At 34.7% G+C, this 13,738-nt stretch overlaps 1 pseudogene across 1 annotated transcript; it reads left to right on the plus strand.

The window, feature by feature from the left end:
• The first annotated feature begins 377 nt into the window (after positions 1-377).
• LOC145585262 (heat shock cognate 70 kDa protein-like) lies at positions 378-10,056 on the plus strand (annotated as a pseudogene). Its single transcript, XR_014100613.1, has 2 exons — positions 378-714; positions 8,220-10,056. The product of XR_014100613.1 is annotated as a heat shock cognate 70 kDa protein-like (transcript).
• Positions 10,057-13,738: the final 3,682 nt, after the last annotated feature.

Genomic DNA, 13,738 nt, shown 5'->3' on the forward strand with positions numbered 1-13,738 from the left:
ATAGTTTACGAATATAGCCTAAGAATTAGCTCAAAATAAAAGAAAATTCAAAATAACTCTATGAGCCCCACACACACACAATATATAAATAATTTTTTTTTAAAAAAAAATTTGCCAAGTGAATGAATAGTCAATACGTCATTAACATATTGCTCGACTTGAGCATTATAAAAAAGCTACTTTTCAAGCCCTTACTCTAAGTCTCTAATAGTCTCGCTTTGAGTACGTTTTAGAATCATTTTCAGTCATTGGCCTCTAAATTGTAAGTTCTTTAGACATTAGTTTTTTTAAAAAAAAAAAAAAACAAACATTTGTTTAATTTTTTTGGTTGAATTGATTCTTTACAATTTTGTTTTAATTCAGATTTTTGTGAGATTGGACAATAGATTAGTTTACTCTTCCATATTTTATTTTACATTGTGGTTGTACTTATTTTGTGAACTAAGCACTAAGGTGTCAAACATAGCTGCAGTAATTTAATAATAGAACAAAAATGAGCGAGAAAGGAGGAGAAGATATAGGGCCAGCAATAGGAATCGATCTTGGGACAACATACTCTTGTGTAGCAGTTTGGGAGCATAATAAAGTTGAAATCATTGTGAACGACCAAGGCAACCGTACGACACCGTCTTGTGTAGCCTTCACAGAGAACAATCGCCATTGGCGAGGCTGCTAAGAACCAGGCAAATCTTAATCCTACTAATACAATCTATGGTAATCTCTCTACTTAAGCTAGCTGCAACTAACTCCATTGTAGCATGTTGCTGCTTTGAATTGTTTTCATTTCGTTTTGTATTGTTACGCTCATTGATTATTATTGTCTTATTGATATTATGAAAATTTTGTCACAAAGGACATTTTATGTCCACTTTATTTTTTTTATTTTTTGTCACAAATGAGTAAATGACTTTAAAAAAAATGGAAAGCCCCCGTTAATCTCTGTGATAAACAAAATTTAATAAATCAATAACTTTATTCAGTCATCATTATTGTAGGACCCACTTTTATTAAAAAAGTTGTTGATTTATTTATAAAATTGTCATATGATAAACAAATTTTGTGTATCTCATAGATTAATTTGTATTTACCCTACAAAAATGGTAGGAGGATCAAAAATAGTTTTTTTTTTTTTCTCCAAGGAGGGACCTTTACCCAAAAAATGAGATTTGACCCACCAAGTCAGGCATCGACCACCCTAGCCCCACCCCTTTTACGGCAACCACTTTTTCCTCTTTCCCTTTCAGAGTAGCCTCCATCAGCCCCTAGCCAGCCACCCCCTATCCCCTTTCCATTGCCAACGCCAACCCCAACCCGGGCACCTAGGCCTCCCACTCCAACAACCGGCCCCCACCCCACTCTTATGTCATGCTCCGAATCCATTTTTAAAATCCACAAAAAATCACCAAAATTTCTCCAAATTAACGATAACGAATTTAGCTAAATCAAATAACCTTTAAGAAATACTTAATTTGCTATAGTATTTTCCTTCAATTCCTACTTTACAATTATATTCGAGTTATGTATCATTCTAAATCTTTTATAAAAGTATCTTTTACATTTAAAAAAAAATCAATGTAATGGTAATTTTTCCTCCAAAAATCAATACAGGGTATAAATTTTTGCAACTACATATAAAAAATTAAGTAGGTTATTCTTTTTACAAAAATCATAGAAGTAAAACGGGTCATTCGAGTCGAGTACGGATCAGGTCAACAAATAATCGGGTTACGGTCGCGTTGGGTCACTTTGGTTTTGGGCCGAGCACCGGGTCAATAGATAATCCGGTTGTATTCGGGTTAGGTTCAGTTTAAGTCGGGTCAAATTTAAATATCAAGTCCAATTATCAGATTAAATTTGGATCAGATCATTTCAATTTTTAGCTCCATTTTAAATTTTAATTGTATATGTAGATACAAATATTTCTTGTCAAAACAAATATGTCAATACCAATATTTGATGAATGAAGTAAAACTCTTTGTTAATAACAAAATTACACGTTACTCATATCATCTAAGACTACTTTTTTTTTTTTTTTAATGATTTGAACTTTTACACTTGGTTGTTGGCCAACAAAACCATGCATGTGTATTACAAGTATTATAAGGTAATTATAGTTTGAGTCATTTCAGGTATCAGGTTACATCGGATTGGGTTACTTCAAGTATTGGGTCTATTTAGATCACAATTCGGGTTAAAATCAGGTTGGGACACTTCCAATCTTGGGTCAACTTCCACTCAGGTCAATTTCGTGTCATATACAGTTGGATCGGGTCACGTTTGGGTATCGAGTCATGTTTGGGTCACTCCACTCTGGCCTGGGTTCATAAGTTCGAGTTCGGGTCAATGATTTTGAGTTAATTAGTTAATCATGTTTTTTAAAATTAGCTATGGTATAGTTACAAAAAGGATTTTTTTACAATAATCACTAACAATTACTCCATTTGTTTAGTGGGAATATATTTTAGGAAAATTTGATTTAAATAATCCAACCTCTACCTGATTTATTTTCAATAATTCAACCTTTTGATTATTGTACAACTAGTTTTGCCCCCGTGCAATGCACGGATTCAGAATAATAAAATTTATTATTATTATTATTATTATTATTATTATTATTATTAATAATAGTCAATTGAAATTAAATGACTTATGTAACACCATTTTATTTTATTTTTATTTTGAAGTATGAATTTATTTAATATTTTTCCTTAAAATTTTAATGTGTTGCATATATATATATATAAAATTATTAAAAGAATTTAATTTTTAAAAAAAATTAAGTAGCATTTTGGAAGGAAATTTTTTCATCAAATTTTGCCAAGTGTCCATTGCGGGGATTACTTTTGTATTTTTTTTTTTTTTTTTGAAGAAATGCGGGGATTACTTTAGTATATGTATAGATAATCCAAGCTTTTAAGCCCCATTCTATTCTATAATTAATTAATTATATTAGGCCAAAATGACCAGTTACCTGTTCTTTGGGTAAATTTTTTTATTTTCTTTTTTCTCTTCAATTTTATAAAATAAAAATAAAGGAAAAATTAAAATAAAAAATATATCTATAACTAATACTAAAGTAGCAACCGCTGACATCACAATTTTACACGTGTTGCTTTTCAATTAAATTTTTTCCCGCCTAAAAGCTTTGATGATTTCATTTTTTTTGTGATATTTCATAAGCAGCTAAGTTTCTTATAAAAAATAGATATTTTGAGCTTGGGATTATGCATTGCATTTTGATTATGGATCTTGCTAACGAGCGCTCCAGGGCATTAGTTAAGGAATAATTTTATTGGTTGAAAGAGTATTAAGTTAGGAATGCATGACAAAATCACGCGTCGTTCGGTGTAATTAATGTTAGTTTTACTCTAATATTTCCACTTTTAATTCTCTTATCTAACGCCCGGGGGCGCTCATTAGTTTTTGCCTTGATATTATTCCTTCAAAATAATTTGTAATTAAATTATTTTATGTGCTTAAAAGTTAGGAATTAATGGATATTAGGTTGTTAGTGCCATATGACAAGCATGGGAAGTATTTAGGCATACCAACCATTATTGGTAGGTCTAAGAGGATGGTGTTTGAGGCACTAAAAGATAGAATTTGGAAGAAATTAAATGGGTGGAAGGAGAAATTGTTGTCTAGAGCGGGTAAAGAGGTTCTTCTCAAGTCGGTTATTCAAGCAATTCCTACATATCTTATGGGTGTCTATAAATTGCCGGCGGGTATTATTCAAGACATTCATAGTATGATGGCTCGTTTCTTATGGGGTAATTCTGATGGGGCAAGGAGAGTTCATTGGAAGAGTTGGAGTGACATTTGTACTCCAAAATGTCTCGGGGGCTTGGGTCTTCGTGATCTCAACGTGTTCAATGATGCATTACTTGGTAGACAAGCATGGCGCTTGGTTAGTCACCCGAATTCTCTTCTAAGCAAAGTACTTCAGGCTAAGTACTATGCCAAAAGCTCTTTTCTAGATGCTAATATGGGTTGGTCGAGTAGCTTCTCTTGGAGAAGTATTTGGTCTTCAAAATCTTTAATAAAAGAAGGGCTCTTATGGAGGATTGGTGACGGTACCAATGTTAACATTTGGCATGACCCTTGGATCGACAGCGGTGAGAGTAGATCTATCTCCTCTCCCCCTTCTGATGAGGTGCAGCGAGTTTCTGATTTAATTAATCACGAAACCCGTGAGTGGGATGTTGATCGTATCATGGCATTATTTTATGAAGCTGACTCCCGCTGCATACTTTCGATCCCCCTAAGCTCTAGAGGTATCCCCGACATTCCTAGCTGGGCGTTCTCGATGGATGGAAAATACTCTGTGAAAACGGCTTATTTATTGGGCAAATTATGTAACCTTGACAATTTCCACAAGTCTTGGGTTAACATATGGAAGCTTGAAGTCACGCCGAAAGTAAGACATTTTATCTGGAGAATTTGCACTGGTACGCTCCCTGTCAAAGCATATCTGAAATATAGACATATGGCTGTAGAGGATGACTGTCCGTGGTGCCCTGGCTGCCCTGAAACAGTTCGCCATGCTCTCTTCGACTGCTATACTGTCAAAGACCTTTGGGACGAATGTAGCTGCAAGGAGCTAGTCCATTGGCCGCAAGATTTGGACTTCATTGATTTCTTTGAAGGCTGGAGCAAGCACAAATCTCAATTACAATGTAGGGGTGCTATACTCATGTGGTATATCTGGAATAGAAGAAATGACAAGATTTTTAAAGGAATAGACTCGTTCCATCCTTCACTGGTGGACAGAGTTAAGTGCCTAGCAGCAGATTGTGAATCTTATGCAAAAAAGATTTATGGTACAACAGCGAAGAGGAAGTGCAGTAGCCCCAAAACTTGGTCTGCCCCGCCATCAGGTACGATAAAATTGAATTGTGATGCCTCAATCAGTGAAGATGGTTGGATTGGTTTGGGGGTTGTTGCGAGAGATTGGCAGGGTGATGTTGTATTTGCAGCCACCAGGAGAGTTCGAGCTTATTGGCCTCCTTTAATTGCCGAATGTAAAGCGGCAGCCATGGCTGTGAGGCTTGCCAAACGCTACAATCTGTCTAATATCGTGCTTGAATCGGACTGTCAAGTGCTCATTGGGAGGCTGTGCAAGGGATCAATCTTCTTCTCTGATTTGGATGCCTTACTCGAAGACATTATTAGCTCTAGCACTAGTTTTAATTCTATCACTTGGTGTCATGTAAAGCGGGAGGGTAATACTGTAGCTCATAACTTAGCCCGCATTGTGCCTTTTGGTTTTGAACAGGTATGGGAGAACCATAGTCCTTGTGAGGTTGCTCCATACATCTTTATGGACAAATTAATAATATAAGGCACCATCCGATTTTCCTCTAAAAAAAAATCTCCTCAAATAAAGTGCGTAGTAGATTTTTAGGAGTATTAGAAATCAGTTTATTTGGTGGAGTAAATCATGGCTCATGTTTATCCACTAAGTACTAGCATTATCTATTTTTTAGTTTAAGTTTGTTATTGTAGGGCAAGAGGCATCTATGTATTTCATTATTGAATGAAGTATGCAAGTATCAGTATTATTTTCTAATCAAAAATAAAAAATATCAGTATTATTTTCAACGTTTATTTATGTTCTCTTTTACTTCATATTCCAAGAGTAGGATGATTGATAGTTATGAAATTTGGACTTAGTATTTTGATTTTGCAGAGTCTTTGCAGCTCCTACATCAAATGGTTTTGATTATTCATCAATTTGGATGTTGTGTTAATTAATTTAAAGTTGGCTACTAGAGGTCAATTATATAGAAATCATTATTGAATGTATTTATAAGTATATCATTAACTACATGGGCTTATGATTTTATCTATCAATTTATTTTAGATGTTTGATCATTTAACAAGAAATTAAAGCTATTTATTTATACATACTTAAGAAATACGAGTATAAAAATATTGTGTTAGGTTTACCTTCTAACAATGAATTTATGACAAATTTGAAAAGATTATTTGTATTTGTAATTCTATGCTGAAATGTTTTTTTGTTAAAACACTAATCTAGTATATAAAAAAAAAACTTTCACCCTCCTCCTTCTCCTAGCCACCATCTCTAAACCCTCTGCCACTCTGCATTCCCCTTCCCTTGTAGCCCCACCCACCCACCCACACCCCCCTTCCCGGTAGACCAACCCCACCCCATCGAACCGATTCCCACCTCGAAACCACCTCTATCCCGAAACCCCCCGCAAACCCCACCAGCAGCGAGCCCCAATGTTCACCATCTCTCTTGCCTCTCCCTTCTTTCTTGGTCTAATTGATTTCTTCCACGATTGAATTACATTTTTCTGGGATTGAATTCTGGGTTCAATGACTTATGCTTGCTTTTGCCTTCATTTGGGTTTCTGGGTAGTTTTAGAAATTGAAGAAATTTGAGGGTTTAGTTGGGAAAGAAAGGCATGGCAATAGACATGGGAGGAGAGAGAATTGAGGGGTTTATGAGTGTTTGCATGTGATGAGTAGAGGCATGAGAGAACGGATGGTGGGAGGAGAGAAATTGTGGTTTCAAGGGAGGGTGACAGGAAAGGTGGCCGGGGGAAAATAATTTTTTTTAATTAAAAAAGTTTTAAAAAATTGATTTTTGTTTTTTTTTAAAAAAAAAAATTGGACGAATCAAAACGCGACATATGGCAAGATGACTTGGTGTTGTAGGTTGGTGACTAATTTGGCCTAATGGAATCGAATGGGGTATAAAGTTTGGATTATTATCTAATTGTACAATAATTAAAAGGTCAGATTATTAAACATAAATCAGGCAAAGGTTGGATTATTCAAATTAAATTTTCCTACAGAATATATTTTATTGTTAATAGTAGAAAGAAATTAAAAAAAAAAAAAAGGTAATATAAGTGGGGTTTTTAAGAGAGAAATAATTAAATATTTATACAAGTGGGGTAAGTGGGAGAGAGAAATAATAAAATAATTGTGGGTTATTACGTAAATAGAAAGTGTTGTAACCATTATGAAACGGATGTAACAGAAAATTGTTGTGATTATTACGAACCGGAGGGAGTATTAACTACATTAATGTTTTAGTAATAACCATAAACAACTTTTTTTTTTTTTTGGAAATTTATCACCTACTTTTTTTTTTACAAAACACTAAAATTTACCACCCATCTATCTATAAATATTATTAAAGTAGAAACAGCTGACATCATATTGTCCACATGACAGCTTTATAAGAAAAATTTTCCTGCCTAATAAAATTTGATGTCATTATGTTTTCTTTGGATTTAAATTTCAAATTTAATTTCTCCTCCTTTCAATTTATCTATATTCTTTAATTTATTTATTTTTCTTCTATCGCCAACTATTGATATCTAATGCATCTTTCCCTTATGATTCATCGAACAAAATACTTTGATGTACGTATATATTTATTTTTTCTATTTTCCTTTATATATTTCAAGTTTAAAATCATATTTGCTTAATTAAAATCGTATAGTACAAATCTAACTTTTTTGTATATGCTCTAATTTTCATATTCGGTTTGTTCTTCTTCAAAATTAATTTTATAAAATTAGCATTTACAACTAATGGTTATGTGCTTATGTCTCTATAATTTTTCTAATACGAGGTAAAAATTAATTTCATTTAAAAATGCATAAAATATATACTCTATATATCAAAGAAATCCGTGCATCGCACGGGACTAATCTAGTAATTTATGAAAATATAAAACTTCCCTCCAAAAAGTGGTGGTAACTATTTTGGAAAAAGTAAGTAGTAAGTTTTAGTGTTTTGGAAAAAGTAGGTGATAAATTTCAAACAAAAAATTATTGGTAGTTTTTACTAAAACAACAACAATTGTCGTGGTTATTGTCAAAAATTCCTTACAAAAATGAAAGAATAGATGATTTTGTTGTAAGTTATTTTTATTTGTAAATTCACTAGTTTCCGTTTAACCCAAAAGTAAGTTGAATAAAATGTATTTGACTCTGTCCTTTTCATGGGTTAGCCGTGAGGCATACTGCTTTGTTTTTAACATAAGTTTTATGTTTGTCAAACTAAACTCCCACTCCATGTTCATCAATGTGATTCTTTTCCAGTTTCCACTTAGGCTCCATTTGACAGAAGTAAATCATTTTTAATTATTTTTTTGATCCCAAGTCAAAATCAAAGCCTAGCGCACTCATAGATACAAGATTTGAACTCATGATGTGTACATGTATTTGATGCAGATGCAAAGAGGCTTATTGGTAAAACATTTACAGATGAAATAGTACAAAATGACATAAAACACTGGCCATTCAAGGTTATTGACTCGAACGATGATGAGAATAGACCTATGTTTGCTGTCACTTATAAGGATAAAAAGAAGGAATTTGCTGCAGAAGAGATAGCCTCAATGGTTCTTTTGAAAATGAAAGAGACAGCAGAAACCTATCTTGGGTCAGAAGTAAAAAATGCCGTTATCACTGTTCCTGCATACTTCAATGACTCCCAGCGTCAAGCAACCATAGATGCAGGCACCATTGCCGGGCTGAATGTCATGCGCATTATTAATGAGCCAACAGCTGCCGCCATTGCCTATGGCCTTGATAAAATGGGTACTGACCGCAAAGAGGCAGCCAAGAATGTGCTAGTATTCGATCTTGGTGGGGGAACCTTTGATGTATCATTGGTCTGTATTGAAAAAGATGCATTTGAAGTGAGAGGAGTAGCTGGGAATACTCACCTTGGTGGGAGTGATTTCGACAATAAAATGATGAGCCACTTTGTAGCCGAGTTTAAGAGGAAACACAAGAAGGACATTAGTGAAATTCCGAAGGCACTTGGGAGGCTAAGAGATGCTTGTGAAAAAGCAAAAAGGATGCTCTCATCAACTACAGAGACAACTATTTCTATAGATTCTCTTTACGATGGTATTGATTTCAACTCAACCATTTCTCGCGCCAAATTTGAAAGATTGAATAATGCTTTCTTTACAAGCTGTATAGATTCCGTTGAGCAATGTTTGAGTGAAGCAGGTATGAAATAGGAAGATATTGATGACGTTGTCCTTGTTGGTGGGTCCAGTAGGATCCCAAAGGTCCAAGAACTGCTGAAAGATTTTTTTAATGGAAAAGAGCTCAGCAAAGGCATTAACCCAGATGAGGCTGTTGCATGTGGTGCTGCAATTCATGCAGCAATCTTGAGCGGTGCACGTAACAATAATGACTTTACACTAATGGATGTCACTCCTTTGTCCCTTGGATTTAGGCTTAAAGGTGGTGCAATGTGCGTTTTCATACCAAGAAATTCTACCATTCCAGTGAAAAAGTCACAAAAGGACATTTGTACTGCAGAGGACAACCAGACAGAGATAGCATTTCCTGTGTTCGAAGGTGAGAGACCCATGGCTTTTGACAACAACTTCTTAGGTATGTTTGGACTGCACAACATTCCTCCAGCCCCGGAAGGTGACCAAAAATTTGAAGTCTGCTTCGAAATTGACGATAATGGTATCCTGACAGTGTCAGCTCAGCATATTGGAACTACTAACAAGAACCAAATCACAATTACGAATCACAGTGGTAGGTTATCCAAAGAAGATGTAGATCGAATGCTGAGAAATGCTAAGAAGTACAAGGCAGAGGATGATGAGTACCAAAAAGCTGTAAAAGCTAAGCTTGAATTGCAGAACTATACTGATAATATGTGGGATAAGTTAAAAAGGTGCGGAAAGAATTTAGTAAAGAATACAAAGTTGACGATTGAGGAAGCCATTGATGAAACAGTTCAATGGCTTGAAGACGGTGATTTTAATGTCAGTAAGGCTGATGAATTTCTGGAAAGATTGGAGCAGCTTCAGAGCATTTGTGACCCTCTAATTTCTCTGATTTCCTGCTGAAGCTGCTGATATTTGATGATGTATGTCTTGAAAACTTCAACATCTAAGTATGAAAGGTTTCTGTTGTTTCAAAAAATTATTGTAATGTTTGTTCCTTTAATCTCTTTGAATGTTGTTCACAATTCGATGGCTCCTGAGTTTTATCTACTTGTACTTCATTTGCAGCAAAATTATGATTTATGAATGAATTCACTTCTTGTTTCTGTACTTAATTTATTTATAATTTGACATAAGCAAAAAACTAAAACAAAGCTCAAAGGGACATTAGCGCGCCAAAGCATACTCTCTCTGTTTAAACATAAGCCCAACCTACAGAATGTCATGCATACTTGCCAACCCCATGTTCATGTTGTAGTCTTTTTCATTCAAGGTCATGGCATGCCACGGGCTGGCCGGTCCCAATGGACGAGTGTGTGAGTATAACATCTTTTGGGAATAAGTGAATAACGCTATACCCAAATCATTATTACACTGCAATACAATGGTACGAATAGTTAAACATATTCTTTATTAAATAGTATTCAACTACGCTCAATCTTGTCATAATCACAATACTACTTATGTACTACATGGCTCATATATATATATATATATATATATATATATATATATATATATATATATGGTTGCTACACCACGAAGACAAGTTAATTTTAAGGTGTAGAGACGAGTCTAGAAGGGCTTGTCAATGCAAAAGAATTCCACTGTTTGTGAGTAGATTCTCTTGAGCCATGGTGAATAGGTGTAGCTGAAAAGAAAACAAAAGGAAATGATATTAGATTAATGGTGTAAGAATTCAGTGTTCAAAATACTACAAGTAATTCATCTAAATTCATACATGGGTGTGGGCTTCGGAAAGGAGTTCTCCATGGTGTCTCTCCTCCCATAGAATGCAAAGGTGTACGAGGATGCAAAGGTGTTTCTCCTCCTGTCCGCTGTTGCGGCATATTGCTGCAAGGATGAAGTATTACACAAACATCAATAGCTAAAAACCGACATAGTCTATTAAAACGAAGATTAAGGAGATAGAGTAGTAACATTAGAATGGAACTTACTAGATGGTGTTTGAAACAGGCACTTTGTCAGATATATGGATTCGTTCAACTGCACACAAGAGTACAAAATTAGGCAAAATATGAAGCAGAAAGTATATGGATTCGTTCAGCTTACGCTTTCATTTGTCTATTCATGCAGTCCATTCCTAACTTTTTAGCTCTGATATTTAATTGATTCTTAACCTCTTATTTGTCAAGTTCAATTAAGGGTTTTGAAATTGGGCCTTTGGATTGTGAGTTGGAAATTAGTGTGAAAATGGTATCCGTGTTTGAAAAGTGAGTACCTTGAGGCTTTTAGGAACAACAAGTGTTTAACCATTATATATTTACTTATTATATGGTGGTAGGTGTGACATATGACTTTAAGTGTGTATAATTTACGAAAAACAAACATGTGGAACAATACCCTTTTTGATAATGACAAAAGGGGGAAGAATATGTATGATGCTTATGGTATGCAGTAATTAAGTCTAAAGTTCATACATCATGATCGTTGAAAGTATATATATATATTGATAATGATGTGTATTGCTAAGTTCCTAACTATGTTAAGTTCTTGTGTATGTTCTTAATGTTCTTAACTTGTTCATATGTTATTTCCTTGAAAAACTAAGGGGGAATAAATGTACAATGATTATCCTTTAATATGTGATAAGCATCATTAGTTTGTCATCATCAAAAAGGGGGAAATTGTTGAGCAATGAATGAATCATGTCTTTTTGAAGTGTTCCCAGTCACTCGTCCCACTGTGCAGTGCACAACATCAATTATCAGTACATAGGTTTAAATAAATGACTTTAGAAATAAAAATCTTGCATTTGAAATCTAATAATTGTCTTTAGACCAGAAAATTAACATACATGTAGATGAAGAACGACTTCCAGGCAGCGATTTGTAGGATGAAAAGGCAGGCTGTGATAAAGGTTTCGAGGCTGAGGAATTATGCTGCAAAAAATGGAGATGACAGTTACACATCAGAGCCTGAGGACTGCGGAGAAAAGACAGGGGAAGAGATTCAACAAGTGCAAAGCCAAATGAACTTACAGGTCTCTCCTGAATACTACAACCACAAATCCCAAATTTAGTTCTGCTTTCTGATGTCTCATTCGATTCAACGACTTGTGCAGAAAACACGGTAATCTGCAAAGGGGAAAATACATATACTATGTGAATGCTGCTTCATGCAATCATGCCAAGTAAGTCAGAGTAATCAGAAATGTTGCAATATGGACTTACAAGGTCTTTTGATGCATCAGATAGAATAACAAGCTTATTTTGATAAACCTTTACAACCATACCGGTTGCACCTTCCAGCTGACCACTTATAACCTTCACTTGACACCCCGGTTCAAAATACTTGGCGAGCTCCTTTCCTTGCACAACAACCGTTTTCTGCCACAAAGAAGAATAACATGAGCCATCAAAACAGGAATGTAATCATCATTTTTCTAACTGATTGGTACATTGAATGGACTTTTACCAAAGGTATCTTCTCAGTAGGTGTAGGTCTAATATGAACGATATCTCCCTCCACGTACTCAACAAATCCCTTCAAATTCTTTAAATCACCTTTCACCACCACAACTGCATCTCCCCTCATCCAACATCCCTTTTCTTTTCCTTTAAATAAAGTCGCCATATCTGCATCAGATTCTCCAATTTCTCAAAAGTTTTCAACTTCTTGTATACTTGGATGTATATCTCCTGTGATAACTGAACTCAGAGCAACTGTCTTATACAAGTAATCTACACCTTCCTGAGAAAAGCAAAGAGTAGCCAAAGTTTGTGTTTAATTATAAATCTCAAACTTCAGCAAATCTCTACGTCTGAAGTACTACTTGTAAAGTTGTAAAGATAATTAAGTACATACCAGTTTATCTGACAAAGTTAAGGCATTCAACTTAGGAGTAACTTTCACAGTAACTTTGTGCTTCACAGTATCAACATCTACAATCTAAGACAATATAACATATATTTCAAAAGTGAAAATGAAACAAGTGATAAAACATCGATCGACCCAATGAGATAGGAAGGTGTTGAGCAATTAGGTTTTGATGATTATAAAATAATGATGATTATCTATTTAACGTGTATGTTAAGTTGTGCATAGAAAGAGCAAGTTATGCTTGGAACAGGATACAAGGAACCTGAGTAATGATAGGTATATATGTAAGGAACTTGAGCAATATAGGATAAGCAATAGAGGAACAAGAACAACGATAAGTGTTATGGTTGATAAGCATGATGATGGCTAAGGAACCATGAAGGTAACTGTGTAAATAGGTGTTTACATATGTTAGCTTCACGAGGTAAGTATCCTATACATATATATGTCATGTATGTGTAGAAGTCTTTTAATTTAGCTTAGTTTTCTTTACTGTTTTTATAAATGAAAAAACTAACCTTCTGAGTTGATTTGTTATCCTCAAAAGTTTGCTCAGTTTGTCATCATTAAAAAGGGGCAACTTGTTGACCCTTATGAGGTTTTGATGATGATGTTAAGAATTGAGCAAACTTCCATTTAATAAGGATTTTCTAGTGTTGAGATGTTTGCAGGTTCAGTAAGCGTTGAGGGCTGAAGTAGGAACTGAAACAGAGGAACTTTAGAAGATCCATGAGGATACAAGTAAAGTTAGAAGAAGAGTTCCAGAAATGGAACTTCCAGAAGTTTCTTAACAGGAACTTCGAAACGGGTTGTAACGACCTGGTTTCGGTGTAATGCTGGGGCAAACCCTAAGATCCAGAATATATCAAGACTACAGGATTCCAGAACAAGAGTTTCAGAGAAGCAACATGAAGACAGAGAAATAGA

This window comes from Chenopodium album, chromosome 16 (genome assembly GCF_948465745.1).
Source record: "Chenopodium album chromosome 16, dcCheAlbu1.1, whole genome shotgun sequence".
Classification (NCBI taxonomy): Eukaryota; Viridiplantae; Streptophyta; class Magnoliopsida; order Caryophyllales; family Amaranthaceae; genus Chenopodium; species Chenopodium album.